Genomic DNA, 26,058 nt, shown 5'->3' with positions numbered 1-26,058 from the left:
AGGGTTTTTTTTGTTTAATTTCACAATTAATAATATAATTAATTGCTAATCTAACTCACGAGATGTCATTTTGGTTAATTTCACAATTAATAATCTAATTAATTGCTAACTCACGGGATGTAATTGTGGCACTCGCCTCGACCCTCAATTTATACCCATTCATATTGAATCCCAGCCGTTGGGTATAAAAAGCAGTCTTGTTTTGTTAAGTACGGATTCCATAAAGAAACATAATAGATAATGTGATTTAAAATTCCACATGCATTTACTATTTATTGTGATGGGAAAACAAATTTATAAGTGGCAGCTCGATGAAAATAGGAGTGTCCAAGAATAGGAAATTCCCCTATAGAGTCGAAAATAAAAATTGATATGTAGGCAACTCGATGAAAATAGGAGTGTCTAAGAGTAAGAAATTCCCCTATAGTGTCAAAAAATAGGAGTGTCGAAGAAATCCCACGAAAAAAAGACATAAAAATAATAAACAATACATTTTGCGAATAACTATGTTGGAAATTTACAAATGAAAAACATATGAATTGACCATCAATAATAATATTCCTAAAGTTTCACCATGCTTTCACGTTCTTTGGTAACTAATATTACTACAGGGCTGCTTTACCAAACAAATATTCAACAAAAAATGAACTACAATGTTCAATGCATGAACTTACTATTCAAGTTAGAAATTGTCCAAAGTCCTTGTCAGATATAATATATTCGAGCTATGACCTGCAACCCTAAAAATTCAAAACTAACAGTACCACAATTGATAAATGTAAAATGAGTAGTTTACCTACGAAATGAACGATGAATCCAAACGTAAGTAAACTAAACTTATCCTTTTACGTGTCTATTATCAAAGCTTCTACTCTCAATGCGAATTGCACTAAATGGGACGAAGTTCGCTCCACTCCTAGTTCTCTAGCACGGATTGTTTTCTAAGTCTAACTAGTCGCTCTTAAGTCAATGAGAGCTTTTACTTAAATATTATACTACGATACTTAATTAAGATGATTACTAGAAATTAACTACAAATGCTATGGAAATACTATTGTTTGACTCTAGATAAAGGAATTAGAGGGGAATCGAATCCACCTCGAATCTAACTTAATGACCTAGTACAGATTGTGGTATCTCGATTCTTACGGTTTCACGGCAAGAATTCCGAGTCTAATCCCTAGTTTTCATGGCATTTCTACCAAGTACTAACTAGCATGTGAGGTCGCCCACCCATTCTCATGGCTTAAACACGACCTTCTATAGTGGAATAGATTCTACAACGTTTCTATACTAAACAACTAAGTTTTCATCAAGGCTTCATCAACCCCTCTAATGGAGGTTTAGCCTTGAGTCATCAATCTAACATTTACCATTGAATCTAAACTAAACATAATGTGAGAAATTGAGAATTACTTAATTTAGCAATAATGAATCTAATTTAATGGTGGAATAAAACAATGACAAGAATTGAATTTAGATCTAAAATGGAAATGACAAATTCGAACTTGATAAAAATACTACTTTATTTATCTAATCAATCAAGAACAATGATTCAGAGATTTAATCTAAAACAAGAATTTAAATGGAACTAAAACTTAATTTAATTAATAAAACTAGATCTAGAATTCTATATCTTAATTTAGGTCTAACTAGCTACCATTAACAAAGAGCTAAGCTTTTTGTTTTTATACATCCAGATCCAAAATTCGTGCAGGCTTGGAGCCATGGGTTGGGCGGAGAATCAGCCCAAAACCCAATTCTTTCGATCTAAAAGGCCTCTTCAGCTGCAGTTGGCTTCCACAGACTTTTCGTCCACTTCTGCTCCTCTGATTGGGTCAAGGCTTGGACCATTGGAAAGCTCTTTCCGAGCCGGTCGTTTTGACATAAGGTAGGCCTCAATCCGAGGTCTGAGTCCAAAGATATGGCATTCGGAAGTTCTCACGACTTTGCTCCTTTATCTCGCTAAAGTGGCACATTTACAAGATAATGGACTTTGAAGCCTGAAATGCATAAAAACACGTAATCAGTATTAACTCTTACTTATTATTCACATAATTGGTCTAACAAGTATGATTATTAAAGGGTTAAAACTACAGTTTTGGGCTCTTATCAAACCACCCCTAAACAAACATTTTGCTTGTCCTCAAGCAACTATGAGAAATTAGAATAAGTGACCAAAATGGAGTTCTACCTAATCTCGTTTAAGCTGAAAAGCGATTGCATTGACCATATGCAACAAGGCCTTAAACCACTAGGAATTCCCTAGTGGGACGAAGTTATAGCCTCGTGAGAGTTTTCCGATGAAGGTACTCACAAACTTCATCTATACTACAACGACTAAGAAATAAAACTATTGTTTTCCCCTTCATGCTCAACTATCTATACATCTCTATAGCAATTACATAAGAATAATAAAAAAAAAACCTAAGTTAATATATGTATAATAATCAATCATCTACAATAAACATATAACAATGAGTAATACTATGAAATGTTTAGCGTGTTTGTTTCGAGAACTTCGGAATAAGCGTCCTTAAGTAGGTCCTCACATAAATGTCAAGACAAAAACCTCTCGATTTTTCCACTCAAGTTTCAGCTACTCCGATTGTGCAGTGGGCACACTTTACCTTACAATCTCAATGACAACAAGGAGCGGGGGTCGATCAAACACATCGCCACTTACTATCACACTAACCTATTCCTAATTGAGCTAGAGGTCTTTATTAGGTGTTGCGGGGATTAGGAGATGGTTTAAGAAGGAAGGAAATGGATATTCTAGAGAACAAGTCTGAGATAATAGAGTCTTCATATTATGTAACTAGAGAAAACCTTGTTATTTACTTTTGCTTCTACACTTTGTTTCCATCCTTAGCCATATTTTTCTTTTTCTTTTCTTTGGCTTTTGACTCCCTTTTATTCTATTTTTTTTTTTTTTGGAGTTTTTATTTTATTTCTATCTTTCTTTTCTTTGGATGGAAACTTCTTTTCTTTATTTTCTGAAGCAACTAACAAATTTTTTTGTTTACACAGGTTTTTTCTCTTCTTCTTTCTTCACTCATTCTATTCTCAGACTTATTCTAAATTGGGTAGGTTGATTTTTTTTTTTTTTTTTTTTTTTTATTTTTTTTTTTTTTTTTTAAAAGGGTAAAGGAATTGTGGTTTATGGAAGGGCTAATGAAAGGGCTCAGAGTGGCGACTAGCGGAAAATAATTCATAGGTTTGAATTTCTGGCTATATCGATCCAAAGAGCGGCCTAAATTCTCGCTTAGGATATGGTTTAGTGATCAAGCAAGTGGACGTGTGATTTCTCTATCCGGATTTAACTTCTCCCTTGTGTCATTTCTCACATGTTTCGCTCATATAAGGCTTTAGGCTATATTCTCACAGGATTTGTAGAATAAGTACTCTAGCTTAGATTTGAGAAACTTATCGCTAACAATCATAGATACTCATGTAATAAATTTATAGATAGATGCAAAGATTATTACCTACATATTAACCTAAGTTTCTAACAATTATTACGATCGATCAAAACCACATTGAGACTTCTAGATTGTTAAGAGCATGGAGAAAGAAAACAATACCAATATTCCTAAGTGTATAGCATATATATATATATATATATATATATATATATATATATATATATATATATATATATATATATATATATATATATATATATATATATATATATTTTTTTTATTTATATTTTTGAATTTTGAAATTTTAACTAGAAAACAAGTGCACATTATACATATCTCTATCCTAACAGATGTCTTAATTACACGTGTTTCTATGCCCCAAACAAAAAGCATGCTTTTGTCCTCAAAGCGTTGAAATAAAGAGGGTAGGAAAAATACCATTGAAACGCTGGAAATTCGAAACATCCGCAAAACAATGTTAGAGCGCACTACTATAGGAAATAAAAAACCGACGCAACACTATAAGAGTTCCACCCATTATGGGGTTAACAGACTTAAATTGCTTGGGACATAAGCAGACACTAACTTAACTAAAACTTTACCTGCACCCCAAGCATTTACTCGTCATCCTCCTCTTCTATATGAGGTTCTTTTCGCGATCCCCGCCATGCCATAACAACTTGCCACGCCTTTACGTGCGTGTATCATCAACTAATGCTAACCTCTCTAGTGTTATTTGGTGCGATGGGGTGTAAGGAGCAACCAAATGTGGTTGCACCTGCCATCCCGGCCAAGTCATGGCTCGGAATGATCTTACCACACGATTGGTAGGTCTCATGATTTCGACCCTTTTCCAATCTATGTAATCGCGGTAAGAATCACGGTAGGTAAATAAAGCATAAGGCGGCAAACCAAGACAGGCATAAGAAGGTACTTATGCCTCAAGGTATGGGCTCGCCTCAGAGTAGCAACTAAAACTCGGGGAATGTCATACCCACGACGCCCCTCGCCTAAAGCAAGGAAAAACGTCACCGGCGGTATTATTGGCGTAAGTAAACTGCCGTTTCCTAGAATGTTCATCATGATGAACAACATGGTTGTGCCTACATTCAGTGATAGGCTACTCGTAGGCGATGTTATATTGGTCTTGGTCCATGATACGAAATACCCTCCCCATAATACTCATGGAAATAGGCATATTCATATAGGTATGAGTTATCGTCATATATCCCCCGCGTGTGCATAGTGGTCAGGTAATGGCAATCCGAAACCAAAGCTATCAAGTGTTTATTGAATTCCATAGTCGTACCATCAATAGTAAGGGAAAATTTTTGTTCTCCTTCTTGGGTACAAAAAAAGTAATATTATTATAGAAGAATTCAGTTAGCTTAGGTGAAAAGAATCGGCATCACTCACCGACGGAAGATGCCGCCATCCTAATCGCAAGATCATTTCTTGAACGATGCTCCATAGGTATAGGTTCCCATCAAGTCTTCAAAAGACTGTTTCAGAATGACTATAGGTGGTGTCATCTCAACACTACTTTGTAGAATAGCTGCGAAAACCCGGAAGAACCTCAGAAAATCTAAAATTCTGTGTTTACTAAAGAGTATGCTGGCCTTGCCAGATATAAGCGAAGTCAGCTCTTTGGTTTTTGAAATTACAAGTGTTTTAGCGCTGGTCGCTCTACTTGAAGCGGGCGCTTCGGTGATTTTTTTGATTTCGGTGTTTGGCTGGTCGCTGGCTTACTTGGTATGCTGGCGCTTCTAGTGAATTTTCGATTCTGATAATAAAAGTATGAAGTCAGCTCTCTGCTTGAAGCGCTGCGGCTTCGCCAGAGGTGCGTAACGTGAGTTTCTAGAAAAAAAACAAGAAAAAACTAGAAAAGGGCTGGAGTGAAAAGTGAAAGATGATTGTGGGGTGTAGTGTGGGTTGTGAGTGTAGTATGATGGAAGTTTAAATAGGTTCCGGGTTTCCAAAACGAATCGGCAAGTTGCCAAATTGTTTTAAGGCAATTTCGAGGAAATAGGAAACCGCCAAACCCAAAAACGGAACTAACCATGTCTTTGATTTCCTAACAACCCTGGTATCTTTTAAACTTGGTTTAGAATAGTAACTTCTAACCTCTCCTACATATCATGCTACCGCTACAAAAAAATCATAGATATGCCGGTATCGGCCTAATTTTCAACTTTTACTCCAAGACAACTATAACGAAAGATAATCAAAATAAATTATATTAAAATAATATGAAATCCAAGCAATCTAAAACAAACAACTTAATACTCAAATCTAACTACTGAAATAAAATTCCACTAACAAAACAATAAAAACAATGAAATAAAAGGACACAACTGACGGTGAACACCTAGGCGTGTGAAGAAGATCCCCACGATGGAGATCGCTCTGTGGTGACGAATGGCTTTGAGCCATCCGCTCTTGGCGGGCGACGACGCTCATGCCTCTCGGACTTCGGTGATGGACTCATCCACGAAAGTGGCATGCGTCGTAGCATCTCTATCCTGAACAATATTACCGTGCTTCCATCTCGATCCGAAAGTACGACATAACCGGGCTTGGTGATTATTGTGGATAACCTCCATGTTAGACAAGATATCGTCCTGACCCTTTACGAGCATTTCAACTATCGTCTGAAGGTTCGTTTGCTTATTTCGAATTACAATTTGTCTATGTCGTATATCTTCACAGATACGATAACTGCATCGCAAACCAGTTTGCAGCATTATCATACGTTCTAAATTAGAAGTATGACTATCAAAATTATCCTCAACCAACCATGTCATATCTTCCCCTACATTATCCGACTCAACTTCCTTCTCTGCAGACAACGGCCAAGTCTTTTGAATGCATTCCTTATAAATACTTGCATTAGAAGGCACTTTGATCTTAATAGGAGCAGATCTAGCGACGGCTCTAAATGAGAGCATAATCTTAGTGATCAATACGGGAAGAGGCCGGGCTCTTTTCCCACTCCTCTAATCACATTCAAAATTAAATCAAGGATGCAGAAATTATACTCCTTCGTTTGCAAATTCCAGAGAACGCATTAATCGAAGTCCGATGTCGCCGACTTTGTCTTTCCCGAGGGCGTTCTTACCAATCCACCGCGGCGACGGCCGGTTGATTGGTTCTCGTGGTAAATCCGGCTTAACGCAATGAGATAGATATCGTATTGTATTCACCCTCTATGACCGTATCTTTCATCAAAACAGGAACTGCAGTATTCTTGGATTCCTGAATGGTCGATCTAGGTTGGTTCACGGGGTGATTCCTAATAGCTCGACCAACAACCGTCTCGTAACTTCCCTCCGCGTTTCTGCTATCCTAATGAAAATCCTATTTCCCTCCACTTCGTTTCTTATAAAACTGTTCTACCAAATCAAAGTGATAGAAATCCTCGTCGAATACCACAGTCCGTTCAATTTCTCTTAAACATCTCCGTCATAAAATGGGCTAAATCCCGGAAGCAAACGCGTTTTCCGCGAGAATTCTCGTCGTTCGCCATTGAAGTTATTTTTGATTTGGGGTTTGTAGATGGTGGTGGATGCGAGTTTGATGAAAACTAACCAAACCAACAGTGGTGGTTATGGTAGGTTCGGCGGCAGGTTCGAAAACTCGAATTGGTGGGTGGTTTGTTAGTGGAAACGGTTGGAGATTGTGTTGGTGTTTGACAATGGGGGTTGGGTGGTCTTTCTATTTGAATGTATTCTATTTTTATTTATTTTTTTTTTATTTGGGTTGCTAGGGTTTGGATTTATACTTTGTGTCAAGCGGCTGGAGAAGAAGAAGATCGCGATTTGGTTTTGGAAAAAAGTGCTGGCTTCTAGGTGAAGTGAGTCGGCCCAAGCCCAATTCGTATTTTTCGACTTTTTTTCGATTTTTAAGCATAATTTCAAACTAGATTTCCGCCGTTATCGGTCCGATTCTTGCGAATGAGATATGGAAATGATCAGGAGAGAATTTCCAATCCAATGATCCATAAAACACTCGATTCCAACCGGGGTGACGAATAAGATAGTGGAAAACGCCTCGTAGTGCGTGCATGACGTAAGTTATGCGAACGAATGAACACTAAATTTGATAACGTCAACCCAAATGAACTATACTAATGGACCTAAACAACACAACTAGAAAGTTCGAGCAATCCGGATGGAAAGACTGATTTCCCACCCCCAAACAAATTTTTAACCACAAAATTTGTTTACAACGTGGGTCGTTTAAAGTCAGATTCCCAAGACTTGTTGGATTGCTATGTCTATGATTTTTATGAATTTTAATTTATTTTTATTTGTTTACTATAAGAAACACGAAAAACAAAAATACATAATTCACTCCATAGAGGAACATGACTCAAAAATCGAGAAAACATGCGAAAAGTGGAAAGCGTGAATTATGTGAACTGTGGACTTAGGATCCGGTACTTACACCACACACTCCATAAGGAGGGCCGGTTACCTGAATGGTGTACTTATCGGTATATGGAAATGAAAGTAAGTACACCAAATGACAAGGTCGATCCTCATAGACGGTGGTCTGTAAAAGGACTTCCTCCACATCAGGGGGACAAAAGTTCGTGAAAATGTTTTAACCGTTGACCATTAACTTGAAAGGTATTTGTTGTCATTGGGATTTACCAAGGTAATTGCCGTAAAGGGGTGACTTGATAACGAGAAAAGGACCGGACCAACGGGTTTTAGTTTCCACAGGAAAATATGTAGGCGGGGAGTTGTAAAGCAAAACCTTTTGTCCGACCACAAACTCTTTTACGCGGGGATATGCTTATCATGAACACGTTTCATGTTGGCTTTATAATCCTTCTCAGCGAGATCGTAAGAATCGCCACGGATTTCTTCAAGCTCATTTAATTGTAACTTGCGTTTGGCCCGCCTCATCAATATTGAAATTAAGGCTTTTTATAGCCCACGAGCCGCGGTGCTCTAATTCAATCGGGCAAATGACATGGTTTCCCAAATACAAGTCTAAAGGGAGACATACCTATAGGAGTTTTGAAAGCAGTTCTATATGCCCATAAGGCATCCGATAGACGCTTCGACCAGTCTTTCCTATCAGGGTTTACTGTTGTTTCTAAAATCTTTTTGATTTCCCTATTAGAAACTTCTACTTGTCCGCTAGTTTGTGGATGATAAGGAGTTGCTATTTTGTGTGTAACTCCGTACTTTTTCACTAGGGATGCAACAACTCATTTGCAAAATGTGTTCCCCATCACTAATGATGGCTTTAGGAATGCCAAACCTACAGAAAATGTATTCTTTAATAAAAAAATACTACGGTCTTATGGTCATTGCTTTCTACGGCAAGCTAGGGCCTCTATCCATTTAGACACGTAGTCCACGGCAACTAGAATATAAATATAACCGTGGGAAACAGGGAAAGGGCCCATGAAATCAATACCCCAAACATCGAAAATTTCTACTATCAAGATTGGATTTAAAGGCATCATATTACGCCGTGATTAAGCCCAAGTTGTTGGCAACGAAATACACTTCTTGCAATGCACTTGGGCATCCTTAAAAGGGTAGGCCAATAAAATCCACATTGAAGAACTTTAGCGGCTGTTTTCATTCCACTAAAGTGGCCACCACACTCTTTGTCATGGCGAAGGATAGAACTTCATTATATTCCCACGGGGAATGCAACGACGAATAATCGATCCGCACAATACTTAAAAGGTAGGGCTCATCCCAATAGTATAACTTGACTCTCGCCAAGAACTTCTTACGTTCATTTCTTGACCAATTATGAGGCATAACATCAGCCGCTAAATAATTTTACGATGTCCGCGATACCATGGTGATGAAAAAATAGCATCAGATGCTCATCGGGAAAAGAGTCGGTATGGACTCGGAATCACTACTATCGTCATTTGTAAGTCTAGATAAGTGGTCGGCAACTACATTTTCGACCCTCTTTTGTCCTTTATTTCTAATGTGAACTCTTGCGGAGAAGAATCCATCGATTAATCTGCTTAGCATCCTTCTTTGCAAGAAGGTACTAAAATGGTGCATGGTCCGTGTAAACTAAAGTTTTAGAACCAACCAAATAAGGACGAAATTTATCTAAAGCATAAATGATGACTAAGAATTCTTTTTCAGTAGTTGTATAATTCCGTTGAGCATCATTTAAAGTTTTACTAGCATAATAAATAACGATGTGGACTTATTATCTAGTTTACGTCCCAAAGCGGCACCAACTGCATAGTCACTAGCATCACACATGAGTTGAAAGGTTTTGACCAATCGGGAGGTGTATAATAGGTGCGATGGTTAGGCGGCTTTTAAGGTGTCAAAAGCCTGTTTACTGATTAAAATTAAAATCAAAGATTGCATCCTTCAAAAGCGAGGTTAGTTTAAAGGCCTAGCTATTTTGAAAAATCTTTAATGAACCGCCTATAAAACCCTGCGTGGCCTAGAAAGGCTCTAATCTCACGGACGATCCGTGGTTTTAGGTAGGTCGCTATCTTATCTAGTTTGGCTTTATCTACTTCGATGCCATCACTAGATACAATATGACCTAGTACTATGCCCTTTTGACCATGAAATGACACTTTTCCCAATTTAAAAGCGAGGCTCTTTTCTTCACACCGTGTCAAAACCTTAGACGAGGTTAGACAAACGATGCGTGAAGGAGTCTCCATAGATAGAAAAATCATCCATGAAAACTTCCATAAAGCTCTACCATGTCACTAAATATATGAAGCATACACATTTGGAAGGTACTAGGAGCATTACAAAGGCCAAAAGGCATTCGTTTATAGGCATATGTTAGAAGGGACATGTGAAGGTTGTCTTTTCATGGTCATCAATATCAATAATAATCTGAAAATAGCGGAGTAGCCATCCGAGGAAAAACAATAAAAGGCATGACCCCGGCCCGGGCGTTCAAGCATCGATCTATAAATGGTAAGGAAAGTGATCCTTTCGTGTCATAGCATTTAAGCGTCGTAATCAATACTGATTCTCCATTTCATAGGACCTTGAGTGACAACATAGTCACCCCTTCCCGCTACGCATACAATGGTAATTCCCGACTTCTTAGGAACTACATGAATGGGGACTTACCCATTCGCTATCGGAGATTGGGTATATAATACCGCATCCGATGTCGCAAGACTTCTTCCCTAACCACCTCTTTCATGGCGGGGTTCAAGCGACGCCGAGGTTCGCGAAGTCTTGGCGTTATCCTCAAATGTATACGATGAGTCGCGGACATTAGGTCGATGCCCTTAATGTCGACTAAGGACCAACCAATCGCAGACCGATGTTCCCTAATCACCCTTATTAAAGATGTCTCTTCATCTTTAGTTAGCAGAGAAGATATAATTATCGGGTGACTACCATCCGGATCAAGTTGAATATATTTTAACTCCGGGGGAAGAGGTTTAAGACGGTGTGAATGATTGTCCGTTGATGTTTCATAAGTGTCCTTATCTTGCGTAATGAATACTTGCTTAGGTAGCAAGTCTTCATACTCAGTATATGGAGCAACCGACGGGTCTACAATTGGTGTGGACTCGGGATGGTGTTGACCTCCTCTAAGTAGGAGTCATTCACAAAATCGAAGTTCCAAAAGAAAGGAATTTGTACATATTGTTTTCGGAAGCGTGTTGTTAAAATAATCTTGAGCTAAACTCGATCATGCTAACCTCCCCCATCTATAGGCGAATCGGTAAGCTGTTTCATCATTTTAAAACATTTACCTCTCGCGGAAAAGATGGCCAAAAGATAAGGACATCTTTCCATAGCGACAATTTATAAAGCGCATTGGCGGTTGCCAAGAAGGGCGCCCTAAGATGATCGGTGACGGAGTCATTAGCGACTTCGTATCGAGGATAACAAAATCAGCCAGGATAGTAGAAATCCACGAACCTTAACAAGCACGTTTTCCACTACACCTTTAGGATACTTAATTGACACGTCCGCTAATTGCAGCGTTATTTTTGTAGGTTGCATTTCTGTAGACCTATTTGTTTATACAAGTAATATGGGAGTAAGTTAACACTCGCCCCCAGGTCTAATAAAGCGGTCGTCGTGTGGGAATCTCCTAAGGTGCATTTTACAGTAGGACGACCAGGGTCCTTGTACTTAACAATTCCATTATTTTCGGATAAAGTTGGGAACCGCTCGGTTAAAAAGCGTCTTTGGGTATGTTAGTCTTCGCCTAGTAGTGCACAACTCTTTAAGAAACTTAGCGTGGTTAGGAAGCTTTTTAATAGCTTCGAGAAAAGGGAGGTTTATCGTTAGATTCTTGAAAACGTTCCTAATTTCCTCAAAGTTTGTATCCCTAGTTAGCATGGCTAATTTTTGAGGGAACGGTGGTTTAAGCTCTATATTTAGCGTGATATGGCTCTACTGTCGTGTAACCTTGGCTTTTCGGTTTCTTTGGTTGTGGTTTAAGCGGGTACCTCTACCGTGGTAGGCTCCTCGGTTTCTATTTCGGTATCTAGTTCGATATCCGGTGTAGGAATCGATGGGGTAACTATAGGAGCAGTTACTTTGTTATCAACCACTCTTCCAGAACGGAGAGTGGTGATGGCATTTAGGTCACCTACGATTGTAGTTTCCGTACTAGAATTACCGTTTACCTCAAAGGCTGTGTTTGCTTTGTTTTAGGGTTTGGTATAGCTTGACACGGAAACGCCTTTTGGTTGGGCTTTCTCTTGGGCTAACTGTTGTATGCCCGATTTATTGATTGTAAAGATCGTTGGTTTGATTTAGTCATTGATTGGAAAAGTTGTTGGTAACTTTGTATAAAGCGTCGATACGATCCGGTTGTGTAGGTGTAGTAGTCACGGGTGCGATTTGGAACTATCTCTCGTTGATTATTTATGGGTGGGTTGTGATAGTTATTATTATTAACCGAACGATACCTCTATTGGTATTATAATTATTATAGTTATTTTGACCTTGTGCTTGACCTTGCCTAGGTTGCGCTTTGGTTGTTATAATTATTATAATTCCCTTGACTTTGTCCTTGTCCTTGTCTAAGTGAAGCTTGGTTATAATTGTTTGCTTGCCTAACGTTTTGATTATTGTACCACTGGAGGTGTTACTTGTTGATTATTTCTCAACTGAAGTTGGGATCTTTGTCTCAAGGCGTTAGGAATAGGATAGTTATTAATAGAGTAAACATTATCTTGCTCTAGTGGTTGTTGTTCATAAGCTAGAGGACAATAATTGTCGTGGTGCTCTGGACTCAAACGAAATTACATGGGTTGGAGTTTACATTCATGACGGGGATAGGCTTTTGTTGAGCGAAATAGCCTCCACTTTTTAGTTAGAGATTGATTAAATTTTTAAGTTCGGATCGGTTTTATTCTCAAACATACTAGCGGCCTTGGATTTGAAGAAGAACTAAGCGGGCCGGGGATATCATCACTCCCCAATTATTATTCCGTTTAGTTTGGTCTTCTAAAAATTTGTAAGCCTCGAGGCTCCTTTACTTAGGAAACTACCCCATTCATTATGTCAAGGACTTCTTTATGGTGATGTTGAAGTCCTTTGAAAAAGGCACGAACTAACGTGTCTTTTGCTAGGTTATGGTGTGTGGACACTCTATAAGGAGATCGGTGAAGCGATTCCATGCCTCGAGAAAATGATTCATGAGGGGTTAAGCCGGAAGAAATGAATCTTGGAAAGCATTTCATCCGTCTTTAGGGGTGGGTAAAAATGTTCCATAAACAGCTGAACAAGTTTAGCCCACGTGTCCACAGAATTAGGCTTTGGCAGTTAACCAAAGCCGCCTTTATCGGCTAATGTGAAAGGAAATACCCTTAGTTTAATGCATGTTCGTACCAACCGTAGTAGGATGGTGGAATGTTGTAAGGACTTGTTCAATCCTACGTAATAGCCGATAAGGTTTTTCATGGTCTAACCCATGAAAAGCGGGTAACAAATTAAATATGTTTGGGGGATTGAAAATCCCCGTTGGTCTGCTAGAACGATGCAAGACTTAGGGCTATCGCTCAAGGCTTTGTAAAAGTCGGAGAGAGGAGTCTCTCTTTCTTCAGCCATTATGTCAGGTATGGTGTGTGTGATAGTAGTTAGAGGTGTCGTGGGTGGTGTACTAGATAGACTTGTTTGTTGTGGTGTAATTACGTTTGTTGTTTTGTTTGACCCGGACCTTAATCTCATGCAAGACTAAGTTGAGCTTAACTAACATGCAACACTCCAAACAATTCTGATATACTAGTATAAAACCTCTAACTGGAAAATGCGAGGTATGGAAGAAAGGAATACCTGATAGCGTCCTTGCTTCACTTATGAATAGCGTCTTGTGTACGCGTGTTCAGTGTATATAAGAGATTAGAACACTGAAAAGCTTGGCAACTCGAAGTTCGAATCAAACTGTGGAAATCCTGAATTTTCGTGAGAAGGGGCGGCTAAGTATTGTATTGGGCGCCAAGGCAATGTCGAGCTCGAAGAAGATAGCTGGTCGCTCTCTCTTTGAAGCTGGCCGCTCTCTTGTAAACGAAATTCCATTAAGATAGCTGGTCGCTCTCTTTGAAGCAAGGCGGCCTTTCGGTGTATTTTCTCGCGAATTTTTCCAAAACTGAAACGGCAAACCACGGTATGAATCAAACAAAGGGTGGGTGGGTTTAATGGGACTTAAAAATAACTACTTCTACAAAGAAAACAATGCTAAAGTGCAACTAAGATGGCAGCGGCGCCATTTGATAAATGTAAAATGAGTAGTTTACCTACGAAATGAACGATGAATCCAAACGTAAGTAAACTAAACTTATCCTTTTACGTGTCTATTATCAAAGCTTCTACTCTCAATGCGAATTGCACTAAATGGAGTACGAAGTTCGTTCCACTCCTAGTTCTCTAGCACGGATTGTTTTCTAAGTCTAACTAGTCGCTCTTAAGTCAATGAGAGCTTTACGAAATATTATACTACGATACTTAATTAAGATGATTACTAGAAATTAACTACAAATGCTATGGAAATACTATTGTTTGACTCTAGATAAAGGAATTAGAGGGGAATCGAATCCACCTCGAATCTAACTTAATGACCTAGTACAGATTGTGGTATCTCGATTCTTACGGTTTCACGGCAAGAATTCCGAGTCTAATCCCTAGTTTTCATGGCATTTCTACCAAGTACTAACTAGCATGTGAGGTCGCCCACCCATTCTCATGGCGAAACACGACCTTCTATAGTGGAATAGATTCTACAACGTTTCTATACTAAACAACTAAGTTTTCATCAAGGCTTCATCAACCCCTCTAATGGAGGTTTAGCCTTGAGTCATCAATCTAACATTTACCATTGAATCTAAACTAAACATAATGTGAGAAATTGAGAATTACTTAATTTAGCAATAATGAATCTAATTTAATGGCTGGAATAAAACAATGACAAGAATTGAATTTAGATCTAAAATGGAAATGACAAATTCGAACTTGATAAAAATACTACTTTATTTATCTAATCAATCAAGAACAATGATTCAGAGATTTAATCTAAAACAAGAATTTAAATGGAACTAAAACTTAATTTAATTAATAAAACTAGATCTAGAATTCTATATCTTAATTTAGGTCTAACTAGCTACCATTAACAAAGAGCTAAGCTTTTTTGTTTTATACATCCAGATCAAAATTCGTGCATGGGCTTGGAGCCATGGGTTGGGCGGAGAATCGGGCCCAAAACCCAATTCTTTTCGATCCTAAAAAGGCCTCTTCAGCTGCAGTTGGCTTCCACAGACTTTTCGTCCACTTCTGCTCCTCTGATTGGGTCAAGGCTTGGACCATTGGAAAGCTCTTTCCGAGCCGGTCGTTTTGACATAAGGTAGGCCTCAATCCGAGGTCTGAGTCCAAAGATATGGCATTCGGAAGTTCTGCTGACTTTTGCTCCTTTATCTCGCTAAAGTGGCACATTTTCAAGCATAATGGACTTTGAAGCCTGAAATGCATAAAAACACGTAATCAGTATTAACTCTTACTTATTATTCACATAATTGGTCTAACAGTATGATTATTAAAGGGTTAAAACTACAGTTTTGGGCTCTTATCAACAATCACTCAACCAACACCAATGTAAAAATCCCATCAAATCACCTAGAATTGGAGTAGAGGTCTTGGATGGCACACCCTCTTCATTGCGAGAGTGAATGGAAGAAATGAAACTTTTTCACCCCAAAAAGGGAGGCACCATGAGAAGAACACTAAGAGCAAATTGTATGTAGTGACCTAAAAACACAATCCAACGTACACTTACCTTTTGCTTTCAAAGTGTTATTTTCAATAGTACAATAAGAATTCCAGCGAGGACTTTGACCACCAAGTGCATACAGTCTTTCACAACACTCTATGCAAGTATGACTTGCGCCTTGAATCTGGAACATCGTATCATTAGTGATCAGTGATTGACATGTTTGGTTGTATATGTATAAATAAAAAGGCCTACAACTAAATCAGAACAAAGAAAAACTAATTGAATGCACATAAACTCGGGAGGTTGAGCGGTCTAGATCACCAATGTCATATTCACTAAAGCAGTCGATATTGCATGTATATGCCACAAAACCTATCCACCAAGTGCATATTTCATTTCAAAAGCTATGCGGGTTGGCATTAGTACTACCTTTAGTGAACTTGAAACACCAAAAAACTTAACTTATGCCATCTTGTAACTTGAAATAAGACTCTGCAAAGTTTCTATCAAACATAAAAGGTGTATAACACTTTTTTTAAAACACAAACTCAAAAGTCAAAATAATGACCAATACAATATCAACAAATACAATTTTAATTCAATGCAACAAAATAAATACATTTAGTTCAGGTAATGCTAGCTTTGGGAAGTATTGAGTATCTTATTGGAAAGTCATGTATACATAACAAAGTCTAATAATGTTGTTATATGCATATGGATTAAGGGAACATTGATCAGGATAAAGATGTAACTATAGACTGTACCTAGATATTTAATTTACTCCTTTAGAAACTCAAAAATATATACTTAACGTGGATGCTTAAGTTTGAAAAATAGAAGGGTCACTTTCCGGTGACTCAAATGCACATATATAGGCCGTGAGAATAAATTAATTCCAAATCATTGTTTTATGTACTACTAAGTCAGTAATTTTGTGTGTGTGTGTGTATTCAAGTGAGTATTTTTCACTCTAGGATTGAAGAAACACATTCGTCTCCCCATTAAAACAGAACTAATGCATTCGTATCCTCATTAAAACAGAGCACTTGATCAACTTAAAAGGCTCCCTTGGAGCATCTATGGAGCTCTTAGAATATGGAAAAACTTTGACATACCGAATGTAAATAATATTCATCTTTTTCCACTTAAAAGCGAAGCCTAAGAGTTATCCGGCTTGACAAAAAGAAGATTTGAGGTGTAAAACCGACAAACAATCGTAAGTAACTATCTATAATCTATTTCCTAAAGATGTTTAGGAACCAAGACATCCTAAACCATTACGTACTGTGGAAATCTAAACGTCTTGAGTACAACATTCCATCAAGTTCTATTCCACAGTAAGAAACTTCGTGGAACCAAAATAACAAAAAAAATATTTAGAGATGAACTGTAAAAATCTAAATATAAATAATCCCCATAAAAATATTTATCTGATGAGTATTAATCATATAATATCAATTATCTATTTAGTCCAATGAACTTTTCAACTGAGAAATTAATAAAATTGAGGAATAAAACCAATAAACATTTTCTTGAAATCAGAAAGCACACATTTTACAATAAATCAATAGTAACACATTTTTCTTATTCAAGATTAAAGAACCTTCAAAGAAATGCAGCACACTTAAGGGAATTAGCGCAACAATGCTACTATTAAGAATCGATTGATCAAAGCAGCACTTGCATGATCTTACAATTTCTTTTTTACAACATTCGCTTAAACGTGATTTTAGAATCAACGCTACTAATATTTTAAAGATACTAAAGAACGAATTTTTGCTTAATCTCTTATATTGACTATGATAACTTGTCGACCCAATCACCAAAGCTTATGCCTCCGATGCAATTAGGAAACTGCATTCAAAATAAATATAGATGAGTGTGTATATATTTGATAGAATCATCCTTGAATAGTTGAATGATTTAGACGAAATTGAATCATCCGTGATGAATGTCAAGTTCGCTGTCTTTGTCGTGACGTCCATTGCTCCCATCAGTTCCCCAGCAACCTTGTAACCATTCCAATATGGAAGTCAAGAAAATTCTAGAAATCAATAGTTTGAAGAGATACTAAAACAGTCAAAATAATAAGAAAAATAATAATTAATTTTCTAACAAAAATACTTGCATAAGTTTGTGGAAAACCTTTGATGGTCAAAAACAATAGAAATGATGCCTTTGGCTTTAAAAACTCATCGTCTGTTTTATGAGAGAGAGAAGAAAATGGTTGCGCCTGTTCATGTCTTCATGAGTCTTGGGCAAATAAGAAATGATGAAGAGCTACTCTTAATTGCAAAAAGAGAGTACTAAATTACAAATAAAGAGGGGGTTAACGTAAGCACATGCCCTGGTCCTTTAGTAAGATTTTACTAGTCTAGCGTTTGGACGTATAAAAGAAATTTAAATCGGCACACGTAAAAATTTAATTGTGTTTAAAGTTTGCAATTAATCATTTCTAGAGAAAACAAAGAATTTTTTTGTTTAATTTCACAATTAAGAATCCAATTAATTTTTAATCCAACTCATTGGCCGTCATAGTGGTTAAATCGGTGCACGTAAAAATTTAATTGTGTTTAAAGTTTGCAATTAATCATTTCTAAAGAAAACAAAGGGGCTTTTTTTTTTGTTTAATTTCACAATTAAGAATCTAATTAATTTCTAATCCAACTCATGGGCTGTCATCGTGGCACTCGTCTCGACCCTTGATTTATACCCCCTTAAATTGAATCTCAGCCGTTGGCTATCAAGATCGCCTTGCTTTATACCTGTTTTGTTAAGTAAGGTTCCGTTTACCATACTTTTTATACCATAGTTTATACCACACCCCCCTACAAGATGAGTTAAGTGCTAATAATTTGTGGATATGATATACTTATAACTATTGATAACATCTCCACAAAAATTCGTCTCATTTAAAAATCTCTAATCTAGTTAAAAATCGTTCTCAATTTTGATTTTTGTTAAACAACTCAAATTTTTCGATTTTGCAATCATCTTTTGGCCTAGTTAAACATTATCAAATGAGTTGAAAATTTGTAAAAGTGATTTTTATGGTTATTTGAACACATTCACAAAAAATTAGGTTATAATTTACATTGTACGTAAAGTTGTAAGACATGATATAAACTATGGTATATATAAAAAGTGTGGTAAACGGAACTTGACATACGGAATATATATATGTTGGTATATATATAGGTTGGCTACGTCGACATACATAATTGACATACGGAATCCTACCTACTTATAGAATGAACTAAAAACTGATTTTCTGGGGATGTGATCTCCACAACATGGAGATCATCTCCCCAAAAATGGAAATCACCATATATATATATATATATATATATAACGGAAATCACCTATATATATCTTGGTGATCGATGTAAATTAAAGAGTTAACATTGGAAGTTAGAAAGTTATTGACAAATCTAAATCTAGATCTTGTGGGTTTATATGTAGGATTTTAGAGGTGTTTAGTTAGCTCATCTAAATCTAAAATGGGGTAGCCTAGAAAGCGAGTTTAGAGAAATTGAAAAATTTGTAAAAAATTTTCGGGTTATTATGAAGTTGAGAGATTAGGATAAGAGAAATGATTTCCATATTCATTTGATTTTGCAATGTTGTTGATATTGAACAGGGCCGACCCTGGGCCTATGCTGTCTAATCCCTTGCATAGGGTGTAACGCCCGTATTTTTAAAATACGTTTTTATCTATTTATTAATTAATTAAATTTATTTATTTAAAAATCGGTCGGATTGGACTCGGGACATGTGGCCCTGGTTTCTGGGCCCGAGTCTGTGTTGGGCTTGGGTTTCAGACCCAAGTATATAAACACATTTTTCTAGAGAATATGGTTTTTAAGATAATAAAAATAATAAAAATGGAGGCAGAGCTAGAAGCTCGTTTGCTGGAGGGTGGAGCGCGACGATTCGGGCTGGGAGGATTCGTAGGAGCTGTGAATACAGGTGAGTAGCTATTTTGCTATTTCACCAGATTTGTAGTTTTCGTATGTCGGTATACTGTCTACTGTTTTTGTTTTTATACTACTCTTTTATATTGTTTTATTCAAGTAGATCCGTATGTTGTTAAAACTCTATTGAAAAACTGTTGTTGTGTTGTGGGGTTGGGAGTATATGAGTTTGAACTGTTGGAACAGTTCAAAACTCTTTGGAACTTTGTCAATGGAGGCGCCGGCCATCAATTCGAACTGCCCTCTAACTGTGTTGGTTTGTTTCGTGGGTTGGGTTGTTGATTAGAGGGATTACGATTGGTGGTGGTGGGAGGTTGTCAAGGTGCTGCCAAAGCTTTGAGGGAAGCTTTAATGGCGCCGAACGCCTTTACTGTGTTACTAAAGGATGCGATTTTTGTCTTTATTTTTCATTGTTTTGAACTGTTTTGGTTAGTGTTGTTTGGGGTTTGATGAATGGTGGTGGTAGGGAGTTTGTGGGGGTTCGAAAACTCCTAAGAACAGTAATGGTGGTCGGATTTAACAAATTTTGAAGTGTTCTTCTAATTGAAAATCGGGGGTGCTTGGTGAAGCAAAGTGGTGGGGTTTTTCACCCACCCCATTTTCTCTTAGATCGGTGTGGGTGGTGTGTGAAGGATGTTGGGGTGGCTGGAAGCAAGCGGTGTCATTCTTTTGGGGAGGGATGATGGAGAGATGATCGAAAGGTTCTCTCGGCCGGTGTATAACTGTTTGGACTTGTGTCTAATTAAGTTGGGCCGGACCATATTAGTTTTTGGTTTTGGGCCGGTTTATTTGGTTTAGTTTGGGCCCAGTTTAGTTTAAGTTGTGGACCAGTTTTAGTTTAAATGTTGGGCCGGTTTCAGTTAAATTCTCCGGGTCGAATCCATTGGTGTTTTGAGCCAGTTTCCAATTTTGGTTTTTGGGCTGGTCATATAATTTAAAATATATCTAATTGGGTCAGGTTGAATAATAAGTTGGTTTAGACTTTCGGGTTCTAAGGTTTGGGCTTGGCCAGTTAGGTCCGAACCATTACCTTGGTCATGAGCCCATAAGCCATGCACATTGACCTTAGCCATGAACCATGGCTATGACCCTGAACCTGTCGAACATGGAAACGACAGTTTGACTTTGACCTTAGCCATGAACTATGGCTATGACCATGAACCTGTTGAACATAGAAACGACAGTTTGACTTTGACAATGACAATTTGACTTCGACCATGATGTGTTGACTTCGACCATGACGTGTTGATTTTGACTTTGACCGTTGACCGTTGACTGCGGAATGTTGACTTTTCCAGTTTTTCACACATTTGATTATATGGACAAATGTAGTAATAAAATGTTATCGGAAATTGTATAACTTGGTTGGTCATTATCTAATTTAGATTTGACGTGAGTAGTGTGTAAAACATATATATATTGGGCTTTGATTGTGGACTGTGGACTGTTTAATTGTGCTGCATTTTATGTTGTAAATTGTATAAATTTGGTGGTCATTATCTAATTAAGATTTGACGTTGATATTGTGATATTATATAATATGTTGGGATATATATATAATGCAATATGTTTGGGAGAAATAAATGTATAAACACTCCATTATTATATATGTGAGATGCTACTATGAGGTAGTATAGTATTTGTGGATATTTCCCACGGGATTGTGGCGTAGTGCAATAATATATTGGCACGTGAAAGAATAAAAGTTGTTATGAGATATAATTGAGATATTTCTAAATATTGTGGCTTAGTGCAATAAGGTAATCGACCTGCACGTGATATAATGGAATTACTATGAGTCATAAATAGATGACACTTGAATAAACTACGTAACGAAAATCCTAGAACCTAGCTACCACAACTCATGTGATTGGCCCTTCTGGCGTTTCAGTTAATCTGAATGGCCTTCGGGCGTAAGTAATGTGATTGGCCCTCCTGGCGTTTCAGTTAAGCTGAATGGCCCTCCTAGCGTAGCCGAATAGTGGCTTGATTATTCCGTTCGTAAAATAGAACGAGACGCGCGATATTTTATGCCGAATAGTGGCATTACTTACATAATGGCTTCCGTGTGAGGATTTACCTGGTGTGCGGCATCCCGCTCAGGGTAGTTACGCACGGAGTGGTACATTATGTAAGGGGAGGCATGTGGATGTACATGTTCGGCGTTGGGTAGCGATTGTGGTAGCCAGGGAAACTAGGTAAGACATAGATACGACGTGAATTTTAAGGACACGCAAAGAAAACCTTAATTAATATAATTATGGAAATGTGTTGGTTAATGATGTATCTTTAGATAGATGATTGTATATGCTTGGCTGGTTATAGTTTAGTTAGAACCTAAGGCGTCTCGTGGATGAACTAAATGTCTTTTTATTATGAGTAGGGTTTGTTGTGTGGTTAGTGGGAAGTTAAGGCGCCTCAGTGGAGGAACTACCTGCCTTACTTATTGTACTAAAGGATGTTATATTAGTCGTTGAAAGTTAAGGCGTCTCGGTGGAGGAACTAACTGCTGTATGGTTTGTGTATATATTGGTATAAGTATATGTTGTATTTTAGGGCTACTCACACCAGCATTTTTATAATGCTGACCCGATTTGCATGTTTGCTTATCGGGTGTGCTCATTAAATGAACACAGTTGATAAGTCTTGATAAGTTTAGTGTTGAAGAAGATTGGTTGCTGCTTGTGGGTTGCGTTAGCGTTGCATTTCAAGATAGGTTTTGTTTTCCCTTAAGGTGATATAGATTTTCAGTTGAGGAAATATTATTTGTAGTTTCATTTGTAATGTTAATTAAATAGTTATTGAAAAGAGATTTGTAACCTAATCTTATTTGATGAATTTTTGTAATGAAGATGACATTTATTTAATTGAAATTTTTATTGGTTTTTAATTATCCGCATATTTAAACTGTTTATGGGTTTTTGGGAGTTGAGAGTGGGTCACACCTCGGAGATCGAAGAGTCGGGAACAAATAATGTTTTTCCGAATTCTGTCGAAATTCGGGGTGTGACATAGGGCCTCCAAATTAAACCGAAACTAAAGGCACCATTAAGCTATACAAAACCCACTATGGTATTAAAACCCCAAACAATAGCCCAGAAAAAATAAACAAATAGGCCCTATGTTGCGGACTTTGCATTGGGCCTTTGGAAACTTAGGGCCGGCCCTGATACTGAAGCTAGGTCTTTGTTGTCTTTATAATACAAATCAAATTGGGGTCTCTAAATATTTATATTGGTGAAGACTTGAAGGTTTCTCTTGTTTGGTCGATTTATTAATGAGAAATGTTATATAATATTGTGTGAGAGAGGGAAGATGTGTGGTTTAAACTTTCATGAAGGGTAGGCGGACGGGAAGACGGTCTTTCTTTATACTGATGCACCTACTCTTGCTTATGTTTTATCTCGAACTTTTTTTTAATGTGGGAACCAATGGTAGTTTATTGGTCAAAGTAAAACAAAATCATTAGCAAAAGAAAATATGCCTTGGTCGGGCAATATTTGGAGCCCAAAGAATAAAGAACATTGGAAGAAATAAGAAACATTTATTACTTTTTTTATAAGTAAATTTTATTAATGTAGGGCAAGACCAGAAAGGCCATTACAATTAGAGTATAGTGAGGGAGATCCTCAACTATATCAAAGACAAGATTACATCACCTGATGATAAGCATCCATAGAGACATAACATTTCGGTTAATTATGTACTTAATAATCATGAAATAATCGTATTTTTGTACTTTTGCAGGTTTGCACAACCAACGTAAAAATGAGGATAAAACCAGTGTTTAAGCACGAAATAGTGTGTCTATTATGTAAAACTTTCTGAGTTAGCTCATGCAAAGCTTAACAAAACCCGCCTAAAGCCCAGGAACTCTAACAAGACGATTCCATGTTAGAAAGGAATTACGTGCACATAAACATCAGACTTCTGAAGCTCATATATTTTGAACCGGAACTCCAATTTCGATTAGTGAGCTGTTCAGATGATCAGTGCGACGAACTCTATGCAAAGACGGAAAATTATAAAAATGCCAAAAATGAACTGAGACTCCAAAAGATCGGCTCACCACTGGACGCAGCACGTAGACCTACTATGTGAGCCCACAAGATTGGATGAGTCATTATGCAAGTCAAGACAAAATATGCAAATAATTAGCAAAAATTGACACCTTGTATTGACATTAATGAAGTTGACTAGATTTAGGTGCTAATAGTGTAAAAATATACAAGGTATCAATTTGTTTTGATTTGGAGATAAAATAAAAGTTAATATTATTAATGGTGGGAGTTGGTTCACGTGGAAAAGAGAAGCTTGAAATGGATTGATTTGTATTTCATTTTGGACTCACTCCATTCATTCCATATTTATGCATAGGGCTACAGACGGATAGGTTCGGATTCGGATATGCCTACATCCGAATCCGAATCCGAAATTTGTCACTCACATCCGAATCCGTATCCGACGGATGTATAAAATAATATCCGAATCCGATATCTGATTCGGATAATATCCGATCCAATCACTAAATATGGGCTTTCATGATTTCATAATGAGCTTTCGTGATTTCATGGATCTTATCACCTGGTACAGTCCAAATCATGTTCTAATGAATGGCAAACTGTCTTGTATAAATTAACAGAGGCAGTACCTCATTCATCAAAATCAACCTATTAAACAAACCACCTGTCAAAAGTGTCTAAATTAACATAGCAGTTTATCAGTTCATGCTTCATTCACAAAATCAACCTGTTAAACAAACTTCAACAGTTCAACCTCTTATATTTGTCCAAAACCATATTCCTTAAAGTAACTCACTTTCCTGGAAAGACTGAACTCACTTGGTGTTGGAGGCTTAGGTGTCTTTAGTAATTGGATGGGTCTTCTTATCCTACTTTCTGTTCCTCTTATTCTGCTATTGCAAGCTAAAGTAGGACTACGAGGAGCAGTGTCATATACCGTTGCCACTGAACTGCCATCACTGTGATTTCTACTGCTGTTGCTGGCTTCTGCATTTTCACATTTGCTAAAATCACTGCTGCTATTGTTGCAATTGTATTAAGAATGGGGAGAGATACATTGATCTACTCTTGCTCTATAAGCACCATTCACAGATACCTGCAACTAGTTGAAGACAACTTAAATAGGTCAAAAACATGGTGCCAATTTCAGAAGTACTTCAGAACTTTGATGATTTAAGTTACAAGGAGCCTACATTTTTTGACCCTCTGATCTGTGAGTGATCTTTTCCGTAATTTGGTCCTTCCAAGCTCAATCTTCGGGGACGACTTGGAATGTCCTCTACCCTGAACTTTTCTTCAACTACAGGGGTTTTAGAGACCTTCTTGTTGTCCAGGTTCACCACCTTCTCAGTCTTCATAGCAGAATTCTCTATGCTCAATCGGCGAGGGCGTGGAGGAGTGTGCATAGACGTTTTTACATTATCTCGATTCTCGAGGAGACTTTAAAATTTGTCCTTCTTTGCTCGATAAGGCTTTCTTTAGGGTCTCAACCTGCACAAATTAGCACATCAACAACAAAAAATCACAACCCATGCTTATAGTCATTCCATACACAAAAAATAGTTTTTTTTTATCAAAAATGTGTTCCTCTTCTAACCAAAAGAATAAGAAGAAACAGGTTGCCTGGCTTCATTATTTGAAATATACATAAGTTCGGTATAAATAATGTTAAGCATCCCATTGTTTCGTTCAACCGTTTGACTACCACTTGATGTGCAGAACACATGCCCAAATCCACTTCATATACAGTCAACTATTCGTTCCAACATAAATTTGCCTCTATTTCGTCTATTTTAAAATAAATAGAAAGAAACAGTAAGGGAAGCATATTTTGCAAGTTCAACTCAGGTTTAAAAGAAAAAAAAGATTGGAGAAGATTGTAAGAAGAAGAAGAAGATCGAGGTGCTTTGATGAATCACATACCTTTGCGTGGTGGTGGTGCTTTGAGGAAGAAGAAGAGGAGTGGTGGTGGCGGCGTTGAGATTAGGTTTGAAGAACAAAAAAACCCTAAACTAAATTAAATTTGTATTTATATTTTATAGTTTTAATATAATAATATATTTATATTAATTAAATCGGATTCGGATAATATCCGACGGATAGTACCAGCATCCATATCCGAAAACCTGTTCGGATGTGAAAATTTATCCGAATCCGAATCCAATATCTGAAAATTTCGGATAATATCCTATTTTTCGAATACGAATACGAATACGAATCGGATTCGGATATTCAGCTATCCGTCTGCACCCTTATTCATGCATGTGTTTTCATTTTAGAAAAAAAAGCTTTAAGTTTTCTTGTAATAGTGTTAATGGAGTAGTTTTTTTTTTCTCGCAATAAAATCTTTTGTTATTCAAGTAAAATCAGGTATTTAATTTCTCTTCTTCTATTGTTTTCTTAACTTAGCATAGTTTCAATTTGCACAAT

At 37.3% G+C, this 26,058-nt stretch overlaps 1 long non-coding RNA gene across 1 annotated transcript; it reads right to left on the bottom strand.

Moving 5' to 3' along the window:
- Positions 1-24,293: 24,293 nt before the first annotated feature.
- On the bottom strand, positions 24,294-25,672 carry LOC147518222 (uncharacterized). Its single transcript, XR_015211739.1, has 3 exons — positions 25,552-25,672; positions 24,822-25,119; positions 24,294-24,730 (listed from the first exon to the last, which is right to left on the bottom strand). It is a non-coding gene; the product is annotated as an uncharacterized LOC147518222 (long non-coding RNA).
- Between the last annotated feature and the right edge of the window lie 386 nt (positions 25,673-26,058).

The sequence above is a fragment of the Coptis chinensis genome, chromosome 2 (assembly GCF_015680905.1).
Source record: "Coptis chinensis isolate HL-2020 chromosome 2, ASM1568090v1, whole genome shotgun sequence".
Taxonomy (NCBI): domain Eukaryota; kingdom Viridiplantae; phylum Streptophyta; class Magnoliopsida; order Ranunculales; family Ranunculaceae; genus Coptis; species Coptis chinensis.
The sequence above is the reverse complement of the archived record's forward strand: the minus strand, read 5'-3'. Positions and strand labels throughout refer to the sequence as shown.